Raw genomic sequence first — 12,623 nt, 5'->3', positions numbered from 1 at the left:
ATTTTGACTATGTTTTTAACTTACCATGTTTTTAGTCTGTAGTACACACCCGAGCCATAACCCCCCCTCCACCATATTACACAGATATGGTGGCTAGCCGGTTTCTGCTGCTAACTAGCGGTTTGCACCTTACAGTGTAGCCTTTGTAGTCCTGCTGGTGAAGTATTCTGCAGATGGTCTCTGACACGTTCACGCCTACCTCCTGGAGAGTGTCTCTGATCTGTGGGACCTGGGGGTTTTTCTTCATTATGGTTTATAGCATTATCTGGTCAGTCACTGTAGAGGTCTTCCTTGGCCTACACAGATGATGTGACGGAACACACATGACTAACCAGGAACACCTGTCACCTGTCACCTGTCACCTGCCATTTTCACAATACTAATAGTTCCCTAAAAAAAGGAGGACTATGGATAAAAAGTGTGTTAATTTCTGAATGGTGAAACCAATATGTACACAAATACCATCAACTAAAAGAGAAGGGGCTAAAAGAAGAAAACATGCTTCCTCTTTCCTATACTTATAGAGGCAACTGTATATTATACATCCGTCTGGTCTTCAACCTCCTCAACAATTTTAAATGTAACTAAATGATAAATAAAACATTCGTATTGCCCATAGCCTGTTTTATATAATGTATTTATATTAGTTGTTAGTTATTATTATTAGTAGTAATAATAGTAAATTACTGATATTTCTTATTTGATTCACTAACCCTTTTGGGTAAAACCATGAACCATGCTGCATGATAAAACATCTTCTCTGGTTTTTACTTTGCTAATCGTTTCCTAGAGTTGTAAAACATAGTGCTCAGCAACAGAGTAAATGTGATTGACTGAATGGTAGTAGTATGTGTGTGTGTGATGTGTGTGGTGTGTGTGTGGTGTGTGTGATGTGTGTGATGTGTGTGTGTGTGTGTGTGATGTGTGTGGTGTGTGTGATGTGTGTGTGGTGTGTGTGATGTGTGTGGGTGTGTGTGTGTGTGTGTGTGTGTGGTGTGTGTGTGTGTGTGTGATGTGTGGTGTGTGGGTGTGGGTGTGAGTGTGAGTGTGGTGTGTGGTGTGTCGCGACGTAGCTAAATTCACCTAATTCCCGATATAACATGTGTCAAATGTGTGGCTAATCGTATGACCATAATAAACAGCATACATATTAACCAAATATGTGTTTCAACGATTCACTTTCACAGTCCATCTTCAATACTCCATTATGGCTCGACCGACATATGACAACAGTCATAGAAGATTCTTGCAAACCATGATGGGCAATGGGATCATTGATGCCTCTCGAGCAATGGTTCTCCATCGGCATTGTTGTGAGACACACAGTGGTGAGGATAGCACATTTTGAGGGTTATTTTTTGCCTTAAGTGCTGTACGGTAGTTCTTTGCAGCTTGCTAAACATTACTACTCAATGAATGAATGAAGTCAAATCAAACAGTATTTGGTGGGAGACACTAGTCCCTAACATCAAACATTTACCCTTTTTTCATTCAGCGCACTATGCTCAGGATAAACTAGATTAATTCATTGGTGTCATCAATGCTCAACTGCAGCCCTTGCAGTTCATGCAGATCAGAAAAGGCATGTCAGAGGAGGATGGTCTTCAGTACTATGCCTTGGTTAGTGACACTATCTGAGGGTTGATGCAATAACATTTGACAGTATAAAAACAGGTGATTTATACATGGATCAGTAGTCTTGATATTGTCATTAGTTCATGGAATCATCAACCTTACGTATTATTATCTTCTCCTGTCTAGGTGAACTTGGCTGAGAATGATGTGACAAGAATATCATCAGATTATGCAGACAACGAGTTGGAATTATTCAGGAAAATAGTTAGTGGATATCTATTCATAGCTACCAATATTTGCTCAATGACATATGGACTTCATTGACAATACTTTACAATTAATAATACTTAATGTCGTAGTACTATGTTTTCAGATGGACATGATTGTCGAGTCCGATAATGGAACCGCCTCGTCCACAGAAATTCTGAATTGTGCTGACAGCATTGTGACAAGGAAACTAAATGAAAAGGAAACGGAACATGTATTGAACAGGCTTGTTCAGGATAAATGGCTAAACGAGGTACTGTCTGAAAATGTATCTATAGAGCTACTGCACATTTTTCCCCTTAACTCTGGAAGTCCTCAGAGGAGTTCTTGTGTTACGTAGGACTCGTTATTAAATCTATTATAACATTATATTTTCTTCAGAAACATGGGGAATACTCCCTCTCCACTCGCTGTATAATGGAGATGGAGCCATACATTCGATTGATGTACCAGGACCAGGTCAAGGTCTGCCATAATTGTCACAGTGTTGCCTTGCAGGTAAAGTCGCAAGTAAAAAGGTGTCATTGCAATGATTCATTGCTGATTACCATGTCCACTATCCACACTTAACACTCTGCTCTCCATACTGTATGTTTTTCTTCCAGTTCCTTTGTTCCTCCATCTTCTAATGATGTGTGTTTTGTTTTCTCTAGTAAAGTGCTGTATATACAGTATATAACATTTATTATTTGTATGTTGTAATCTCCAAGGTCTGCCAGATACTCTTTAAAGAGGATATACAGGCATATATATATATATATATATATATATATATATATAGGCCTATGTGTGTGTGTTTGGTAATTGAGCACACAATATATATATTATTTTTTTTTCAAAATCAGAAGACTTTATTGCCATGACATGTAAACATGTTAGGAATTTGGTTTGGGACAGTGCAGCACGGTTTACAGCAGGACAGGTGCAAGACAGGACAAGACAGTGCAAACCAACATCATAGTGCAAGAGTCATAATTAGTATAAATATAAAGTGCAGAGATCAAGTGTTCATATCCAGACAGTCCAAAGCTCTCTGGGTGGGGGTGGAGGGAGGGTAGATAGATAGGGGTCAGGTCAGGTATTTAATTGACAACATGTTTTCACTTTAGAATGTATCTTCATCAATTCCCCAAAGCCAAATACAAATGTGAAACTTAATAATGTTCAATGGAATTAACTTGATTGGCAAATAATTTGGCTCCGTTCTTTATTGTGATGATTTGGTCTTTTTCCCCTCAGTGCCAAATGTGTGAGAGCCCTACATCAAAATGCACACCTATTGTGTTGCCAGATATTTCAAAGGAAGGACTGATCCACGATGCCCTGCTTGTGAGGACTTTTGGCCACATGAGATTCCAGGTAAAACCGTTCTATAATCTCTATCATGTCTCCCTGTTAGTTGAATTACTTATGCCACGTGGTATCACTAAACGTTATTAAGTAAAAATGTGCTTCTCTTCATTTCAGAAGTGAATCGGCCTCAATCACTGGCCCCTCAGAGCCAGTCAACATCATCATCAACATGAACCCATCCCCGTAGATCAAGGAGAACCTAAATCTGTTGTGTTGTTCTAGAACTCTCCCTTTAGGTTCTGTTGTGTTGTTCTAGAACTCTCCCTTTAGGTTCTGTTGTGTTGTTCTAGAACTCTCCTTTAGGTTCTGTTGTGTTGTTCTAGAACTCTCCTTTAGGTTCTGTTGTGTTGTTCCAGAACTCTCCTTTAGGTTCTGTTGTGTTGTTCTAGAACTCTCCTTTAGGTTCTGTTGTGTTGTTCTAGAACTCTCCTTTAGGTTCTGTTGTGTTGTTCTAGAACTCTCTCCTTTAGGTTCTGTTGTGTTGTTCCAGAACTCTCCTTTAGGTTCTGTTGGGTTGTTCTAGAACTCTCCTTTAGGTTCTGTTGGGTTGTTCTAGAACTCTCCTTTAGGTTCTGTTGTGTTGTTCCAGAACTCTCCCTTCAGGGGCATTTCCAACTCCCAGACGGTGCGTGCTGTTGCAGAATGACTTCCTGTCAGGCTGCATGGGCCTAGCCACCCACTTCCTGTCTGCTTCCGCTTTCAGTTTGGCTGCTGATGATGACTCGTGTTTAAGAGAATAAAATGAAGGAGGAGAAATGATGAAATGATGACGTCCTTTTTATATTCAATTGTGTTTTGGAATCTTTAAGTGACCGTGATGGGAGAATGGCCAGGGCCAGTGTGAAACGGAAAACTGTGGCGTGAAGTTGTAACTGTAATACACATACACACACACACACACACACACACACACACACACACACACACACACACAGAGGTTCTGTGTCAGTAAAACGGCATAATTTGAATGGCCACAGGTTTCAAACAGCCATGTCAGTTGGGTCATTTGGCTGATATCAGATGTCAACCTAGTTAGTCAGGTGACCTGAAAACTGAGGAGAAGCTAAAATCACAAGAACCCTCCTCCAAACCCTTGCTTCACACTTCGTGACGTTAGAATTATAAGGTTCTATCTCCATTTTTGTCAAAATTTAGTTTTTTACATAATCTGACCCATTAGGTGTTTATTAATGCCTGTGTGGTGTTGTTTTTAAAATGTTGATTTTTTTTAGTTAGTAATTCATAAAATACAAAGGTTCCATCTCACAAAACATAATGGAATGTAAAAACGTTGACGCTCAATATGTCTGAACTGCCCTAAACGGAGATAGCACCTTATCATTCTAAACTCACGACTTATGGACACCCTCACATCCATTGACACGGACAGTTACCGACAACAACGTCACTCTAATCTTTTTCCTTCGTGGTATGAGTCAGTTACATGGACCACGTCCTCTATACACACAGCCTCCATATTCAGAAGAAGTAGCTAGTGCCAAACCTTCCGGTGGCATGCACTGAATGGTTTGACACCTGTATGAGGCTCCGTAAAATCTTTGATTTAAATCATCACTGACGGCTTAAATCCTAAGACCTCCTGTTTGGAGAGGCTGGGACTGGCCCTGCGCCCTGTGAGAGAGCTGTTTGGAGAGGCTGGGACTGGCCCTGCGCCCCTGTGAGAGAGCTGTTTGGAGAGGCTGGGACTGGCCCTGCGCCCCTGTGAGAGAGCTCTTTGGAGAGGCTGGGACTGGCCCTGCGCCCCTGCTCTCTCATACAACAACAACAACAACAACAACAACAGTCGTTTATTTGTATAAAACACTTACCACCCAGCACAGGTGCGAGATTGTTGAAAATGAGGAGCAACAGAAAATACATTACTGCCATAGCTTTTACGAGGCCACACTGTTCAATCTGAAATTATTCGGAGAATGTTTTCTGTCAATGTCTCAATTATTCTTTAACTTTTCTTTTTTTCCTTTCTCAAATCGTAGCCAAAATATTTTGAGGAAGTTGACGGTTGTTATATCAAAGACAAACCATTGAAACAAACAAAAGAAACATATTCCTTAAACCGCTTATAGTCCATTTAATCCTGATCAAACGGTTTCATATCATGTAGGAATACAAAACTGAAAGAAAAGTTTACTAGAGGCGACGACGCAACGCTGCTTACTGGACATTGTTCCACTAGATTAGGGCTTAGACCTTTCATGGGAAGTTCGTCCCCTTTCCCTATGATGATATCACCGAATTAAGGGCGGTTCTTTTATTCATTATATATAATTGCACGTTTATGAGACATATATTTAAATATGGTGGATTTATATTTCAGCGATGACATTTTCTTAAAATAGAATATATTGATTCAGACATTATTACACAGTCTCTCACAATCAGGGCTGGACTGGGACAAAAATTAGGCCCTGCCATGTGGCTCAGACCGGCCCAACACAATCGGTCCGACACCGCCGATCAACATGCTGGCAGTCTGTTGAATATACCATTTGTAAAAACCCCTATAGAGCGGAGTAAGTGACATGGACAGCAAGTATACCAGCAAATCAGCAAAGTTCTCATTTACATGTACACACAGGCTGCATGATTGCATTATGTTACACCAGAAGCCCAGTCATTTCAAATGGAAGGTTGCAAGACAACATTATTGGGTTGCAGACTGCATGAGTTTTATTTCTCCATGCAATAAAAAGCATTCATTAGTTCTGAACTAGGCTAGTGTAGATTTTTTTTTTTTTTTTCCCCCCCAAAATAAAAAGTATTATTAACACCCATTGTTGGTATTGCATTTATGTCAGTGACAGTGATACCTCAACTTGCTAGCTAGCAACAAAATAGAAAGTCACAAAATGCAGAACACCCCCATCTAACGTTAGCTATAGAGTCCACAGCCAAGCAGCACTAACGTTACACCACGAGAGAGATCACTGTGTGTGCATGAATTCCAGCCAAGTCCTGGTGAAGCGCAATGCAATCATGCTGCCTGTACGGGTTAGCATAAGTCATAAGACATTCTCTGCTGCTGCTCCCTTAATCTGGCCAATGCAAGCGACTAACATAACTTTGCTTTTGTAAAACCAAGTAACAACATTGCTTACCTCTCTAGCTGTGTCCTGTCTCCTCCTCAATTGCTAACGGCACATCAGTGCTAACGTTAGTTAGCGGTAAAGATTTTGCTGTGGCAGCCGCAGCTGTAGTAGGCCTAGCCCCCACAGTCGATGCAGAGAACATATCTGTCAGTTTCTGACATTTTGAGGCATCCTCTGCTAGCTTCTTACTTTTTTTCTCCCTAATTTTCTGGGCACCCCCTTTCACTATCTTATCTACGAACATGACACTGTACTTGGGTTGTCGGCCGAGGGATCAGAGTGGGGGAGGGGGCCGATGGACAGCAGGGCCTAAGCATGTGATTGGGCCAGCCCATGTGTTAGTATAAACGGGGGCCGCCGCTTGATTCAGCGCTAGTTGATGCCGTGCTATTTTGGGCCGCGCTATTTATTTTTTTTTTTTTTTGGGGGGGGGGGGGGGGGGGGGGGGGGGGTCAGGCGGCCCGACCGGCCCAAAACTAGCGCGGCCCATCTGCCAGCGGGCAGAGAGATTGTATGGCCAGTCCAGCGGTGCTCACAATTACTGGCGTCTACTTTAGCCAATCATCTGCCAGGCCTGCCACAGATACTGACACCAACACCTGTCGTACAGTCAAACCAGGTGAAACAAACCCTAATAAACCTTATAATAACCTTTACGTTTGTTTTTAGGGAGGTCGACCTAAGTTGCTCATCCAATTCGTTCCACTTGAGGGCGGTATTGCCATTGGACTGCCCAATGTGTCTAGCACTCGTAATAAAACGTAGAGGAAGAAGAAGAGGAAAAGGCGGGAAGGGTAAACAAACAAAGAAATAGTAAGTATTGAACTTATCATACTATTGAGTAAATATGCTTTGTTTAATCGTTTTCATCCGTCAGCACAATAACGGGGTTAACACAAGTACTGTCTGTAAGTGACATTAAACGACCTAACGTAGCAAAGTGATCAGGCTCACAACGGATCATTTCATGTGTCGCGACCATTAGTCAGGTTTGTTATATAATTTCGTGGGAATTTTTTGGGGATTTGCTAATCTATACATTTTTGGAAAGGGCATTGTATGAGGAATCAGAAAATATATGTTTCCATTTGCACAGATGTCTGAAAGGCGGCCATCTTGGCATTTACAAAATGGCCGCCATAATACACACGTTTTGTAATATCTTGGCTTCTAAATAAGCTAGAACATTGATTTTAACTGCTAAACCTACATTTTCAGGGTCAATGAATCCAATGGTTGTAGTTACACAGCATTTTTTTTTCTTTTCTTTTTTATATCATCACATAAAAATGTGTAACTTATACTTTAAGGAATTGTAGTTTTTCTATTACTTCCATACGTGAGTCCACAGACCACAGTATGATCATGACAACCTCCTGCATTAGATAGTCTCAATGTTATGATTTAAACTTTTGTTGGCTTTTTGGGGGGATTTGCTAATCTATACATTTTTGGATGTTATGACAACAGCCAGCAACCAGTAAGGCAATACAGAGGCAGGTAAATATTTAGCCTAATGGCATATTTAATGATCTTCTTTCGGCGTATGGGTAGTTGTTTTCCTCTCCACTCCACCAGGCTCGGGGCCGAGGGGCTACCCTTTTACCACCCCGAGACCTGGTTGAGGGGCTCACCCGGGCTATATTTCTGGACACCCCTCCAGAAGCCACGTCATCGTCTCGTCATCTAGTACCGACAGACCATGCATCCCGTTGGGTGGGTGGTACACCGGGCAATCCAGGATAACATGGTCTGCGGTTTGGTCCTCTGCGCCACACTCCAACGACGCATTTGGGGCCAAGCCCCATCTGTGCATTGATGAGCGGAAACGCCCGACGCCGGTCCGGAGACGATTGAGCGTCACCCAGGATAGCCTTGGCAAGTCCATCCCGAGGGGCTCAGGGCCGGCGACTGGGATGTGGTCGCGGAGTTTGGAGGTGTTTGCCTCCCACTCCGCGCGCCACATATAATCCGCCTATCCTGCCGCACTGATGTTAAGATCTCTGCATTGCTGCCTGAGATCCTGTGCGGCAGGCACAAATGGGTGTCTCGACTTGAGACGCCATGAGGGCTCCGCTGTTATAGTGAGCCTATCGTGGAGCAGATGGTTATTAAGCTCCACGGCCCGGCAGGCGAGACGTGCTGTGGCTCCCATGCGGCGGAGGCCTGCGGGCTGGATGCCTGCTAGGATGGGAAGGTTGTCCACGGGGGTAGGACGCAGGCATCCTGTCACAATGCGCAAGGCTTCGTTTATAGGCGAGTCGATGAGGCGGGTGTGGGCACTGCGACACCATACTGGGGCGCAGTATTCAGTAGTTGAATAAACGAGGGCTAGGGCTGCCGTGCGCAAGGTCTTTGCGCCAGCGCCCCAGCCCGAGCCAACCAGTCGCCTCATCAACGCCACACAAGCTGTTAACTTCTTGCGCAGTGACTCGAGTTGCCGGCGAAACGTCAGCGTCCTGTCCAATGTCACACCGAGATAGATTGGCTCAGCGGAACATGGCAGGGGAGTTCCATCTAGGTATACTCTAAGCTCACGTTTAGCCTCCCTGTTGTTAAGGTGGAAGGCAGCCGATACCGTCTTTGCCTCGCTAAGCTTCAATCTCTATTTCCGGAAGTATGCCACTAGTGTCTGCATGTCCTGGCTCAGAATCCCCTCCACAGACTGCCAATTTCCAGCAGAGTACACCACTGCGAGGTCGTCTGCGTAGGCGTACTTCCGCGAGAGTGTGTTGGGCAGGTCATAGGTGTAGATATTATAGAGGAGGGGGGCCAGGACCGATCCCTGAGGGACGCCGTTCTTAAGGCATCGAAGCCTGCTTAGCTGTCCGCAACCGGTGGTAAGGGTAAAGCTGCGGTTACGGATGAGCTCCATGATCATTCTGACCATGTGCCTGTCCGGCAGCAGGCGGAGCAGCTTGCAGGAGAGGCCGTGATGCCATACGGTATCGTAGGCAGCCGTCAGGTCTATAAAGACGGCCCCGGCCTTCTTTTTTGCTGAAAAGCAATCCTCGATGTCTTGAGTCATAAGGGTGACTTGATCTACGGTCGACCTCCCATGTCGGAACCCGGCCTGCTCACGTGGGAGCAGCGGGTCGACAATTGGTTCGATGCGGGTGTAGATGAGACGCTCGAGGATCTTGAAAGGGATGCATAACAGAGAGATGGGACGGTAACTCTTAGGGTCCCCTTCAGGCATATTCGGTTTAGGGATCGCAACAACTAGGGCTCTTCGCCAGATTTTGGGGATCTTGAGTTGGCGCAAACTGGAAGTGAGGAACGCTCTCAGCCAGGACTTCAAGGCGGGTGCGGCATGGAGAATAAGCTCCGTATATCATATTTAATGATAAAAATAGGGAATGAAACAAAATAAATGAATGGGAGGAATGTGGGGAGTGTATGGTGTGCTGGTTGTTCTGTTTGTGGGATGTGTATTTACTCTATGTGTAATGACAGGCGGGTTGTGTCTCTTGACTATGTATAAGTGTTTATGCTATGTGTGATGTGATATGTGAATGGCGAGTCCAATGCGTGCCAATGTGAGCTGGGCTGTTAGATTAGTTCATCATCATCACTTTCGTGCGTCACGGCTTGGGAATCGTCATCGTTCTGGCACTGGCTGCTGCACTGACACATGTCGGTACAGGCTAAGTTCTTAGCTCTGCTTGAACATCTGCCAGAAGAACAGTCAGTTTTGCATTTGCATTGTACCATCTCAATGATGGACTTTGGGGCTGGGAGGACGTCTGTGGTTGTTGGTTTAAGCATGCCATCCTCATGTTTGGAGTACCAATTTTGCAGGGGATCCAATTATGGATCCTGCAAAGCAATGGCTGCCTGTGCCCATATACTTTTGTTTTGTTTTGAAGAATACAAAAAATAGCTTTGTAACTACAACCATTGGATTCCTTGACCCTGAAAATGTAGGTTTAGCAGTTAAAATCAATGTTCTAGCTTATTTAGAAGCCAAGATATTACAAAACGTGTGTATTATGGCGGCCATTTTGTAAATGCCAAGATGGCCGCCTTTCAGACATCTGTGCAAATGGAAACATATATTTTCTGATTCCTCATACAATGCCCTTTCCAAAAATGTATAGATTAGCAAATCCCCAAAACATTCCCACGAAAGTTTAAATTGAAACATAGTGAAACTGACTACATTGGAGGCTGGTGACTTCCAGAATTGAGGAGGCCACATTTTTTTCCGCTTGCTCGCTTCACTCGCGATGGAATGTGCCCTGTTCTTCTTATCTGTCTTTGTTAAAAAATTAATAATTTGTGTTTGGCTGTACTGAAGGGATTGGGACACTCTCAGGATGGTGGATGAAGCAGCTTTTATTGCCTGCACAATGGGTCATCAAATAAACAAAACAATTGGCATGAATCTCTGGTCCGCCTGCAGCAGCTATTGTCCCTTCTGCTCAGGCTCACAACATTCACCACAACATACTACATACAATTATTAATATAAAAAATAAAACTGTTCAATAAATCCTAAATGTTGTCTACCTATTCGATGTATAAATCGCGCCAGAATCTCGCAGACTTCCGAGGTCATTTTAAGCAAAAGTATTTGGCCAAATGAGCTATTATTTTCAGGGGAAAATGGCTTCATGTGATTGGACGAACAAAATGTAAATCTTTCAGCCCTGGACTCAATGCATGGTGAGGCCAGGCCTCCTCTGCCCACCCATTTTCAGTGATTTGGCCAATCACATATTGCCATGAAAAAAATTGCATTACATTGACTTCTATGAGAAACCACTTTCCTGGGGGAGGCCTGGCCTCCTCAATACAAACGGATAGGGATTCTGGCCTGTAGGTGCTTTACAATTGCAATATTGGGTTTTAGCCATGGAAAAATTCAGATGTATGAACAAAACGGAAATAATATGAATATTAAAAAATTAAAAATATGTTTTTTGTTAAATAAATAAATAAAATTATTGCTTTTTTAAATCTCTCTCTTCTCTCAAATTATTGGGGAGGCCAGGCCTCCTCCACCTCTATGGAGGAGCCTCCACTGGTGTGTGTGTGTGTGTGTGTGTGTGTGTGTGTGTGTGTGTGTGTGTGTGTGTGTGTGTGTGTGTGTGTGTGTGTGAGAGAGAGAGTAGACGAGACATAAGTAAGAGTAGTATGAATATGTGCAGGGTTCGAGTTATAAGCTGAACTCTGTGGGGGTCTCCAAAATAACAGTGCGAAATGTTCTCATGCACGCGCGAATCATGCCCACACAGCGATGGGACTTCAAGTTTTAATTAGCTATAGGCAGTAGCGGATTAAGGTGGTCAGTGGCACTAGGCTACTCCTTTGTGTGAGGACCCCCCGCCCCCATACACAAGCCTCACCAAAATATACAACTCACGAGCACCCTGCACACACACACCACTCATAATGCTTTACCATAAAACACTTAAACACTTTAATAACACAATAACACAACAGTGTTAATAATGCAAAGAATAAAAAAAAGGTTCAGTGCATTCAGTTCTGTCTCTATTGCTCTCCTCTCCCGTTGTCTCTCTGTTACTGTCCTGTTGTCTGTCTCTCTGTTGCTGTCCTGTTGTCTGTCTCTCTGTTGCTGTCCTGTTGTCCGTCTCTCTGTTGCTCCCCTCAGCTCTAAATGAAAGAAATGAATTAGCTAATTAGTTGGCATGTAAACATATCGTTAGGGTTGGGTACAGTTTGGGTTTTATTCGATACCGGTGACAAATCGATACTTTAAAAACGGTACCGGTACAGAAACATCATCCTCATCCTCAAATCCCAACATATCCTGACGCTACAGCTGCAGGCTACTCATTTCACCACATCAACAGCCCCACATGAAACAACAGCTATAAAAGCGATAGTCACACATGTATCTCGGCCAATAATTGTGTTATTTTTGCTATACAGAAGGAGCGAAAAATACATTAGGTTAGTACACTAGGTTAGTAAAAAGTAAAAGCCACCTTACCTTTACGGAGACAAGATAGACCAAAGTGGTCTGTTTTCAGTAGGCTGAGTGGTCTGTTTTCAGTAGGCTGAGTGGTCTGTTTTCAGTAGGCTGAGTGGTCTGTTTTCAGTAGGCTGAGTGGTCTGTTTTCAGTAGGCTGAGTGGTCTGTTTTCAGTAGGCGGAGTGGTCTGTTTTCAGTAGGTAGCAGAGTCCTCAGTAGTAGCAGCAGTAGTAGTAACAGTAGTAGCAGCAGGGCTAACGTTAGGTGTCATAGCAGGTTTCTTTGATAAAAACCCGACATTTTCTAGGCTTGATGACCCGGTCGGCAGCAGTGGCCTTTTTTTGGGCGGCATGGTAGCTACTCTATGTATATACT

General features: G+C 43.5%; 1 pseudogene across 1 annotated transcript; it reads left to right on the top strand.

Annotated features, from left to right (window-relative positions):
* The first annotated feature begins 1,207 nt into the window (after positions 1-1,207).
* LOC308164126 (non-structural maintenance of chromosomes element 1 homolog) lies at positions 1,208-3,451 on the top strand (annotated as a pseudogene). Its single transcript has 7 exons — positions 1,208-1,328; positions 1,496-1,620; positions 1,762-1,839; positions 1,949-2,095; positions 2,224-2,340; positions 3,082-3,201; positions 3,432-3,451. The product of its transcript is annotated as a non-structural maintenance of chromosomes element 1 homolog (transcript).
* Positions 3,452-12,623: the final 9,172 nt, after the last annotated feature.

This window comes from Nansenia antarctica (genome assembly GCF_963989245.1).
Source record: "Nansenia antarctica genome assembly, chromosome: 8".
In the NCBI taxonomy this organism is placed as follows: domain Eukaryota; kingdom Metazoa; phylum Chordata; class Actinopteri; order Argentiniformes; family Microstomatidae; genus Nansenia; species Nansenia antarctica.
The sequence above is the reverse complement of the archived record's forward strand: the minus strand, read 5'-3'. Positions and strand labels throughout refer to the sequence as shown.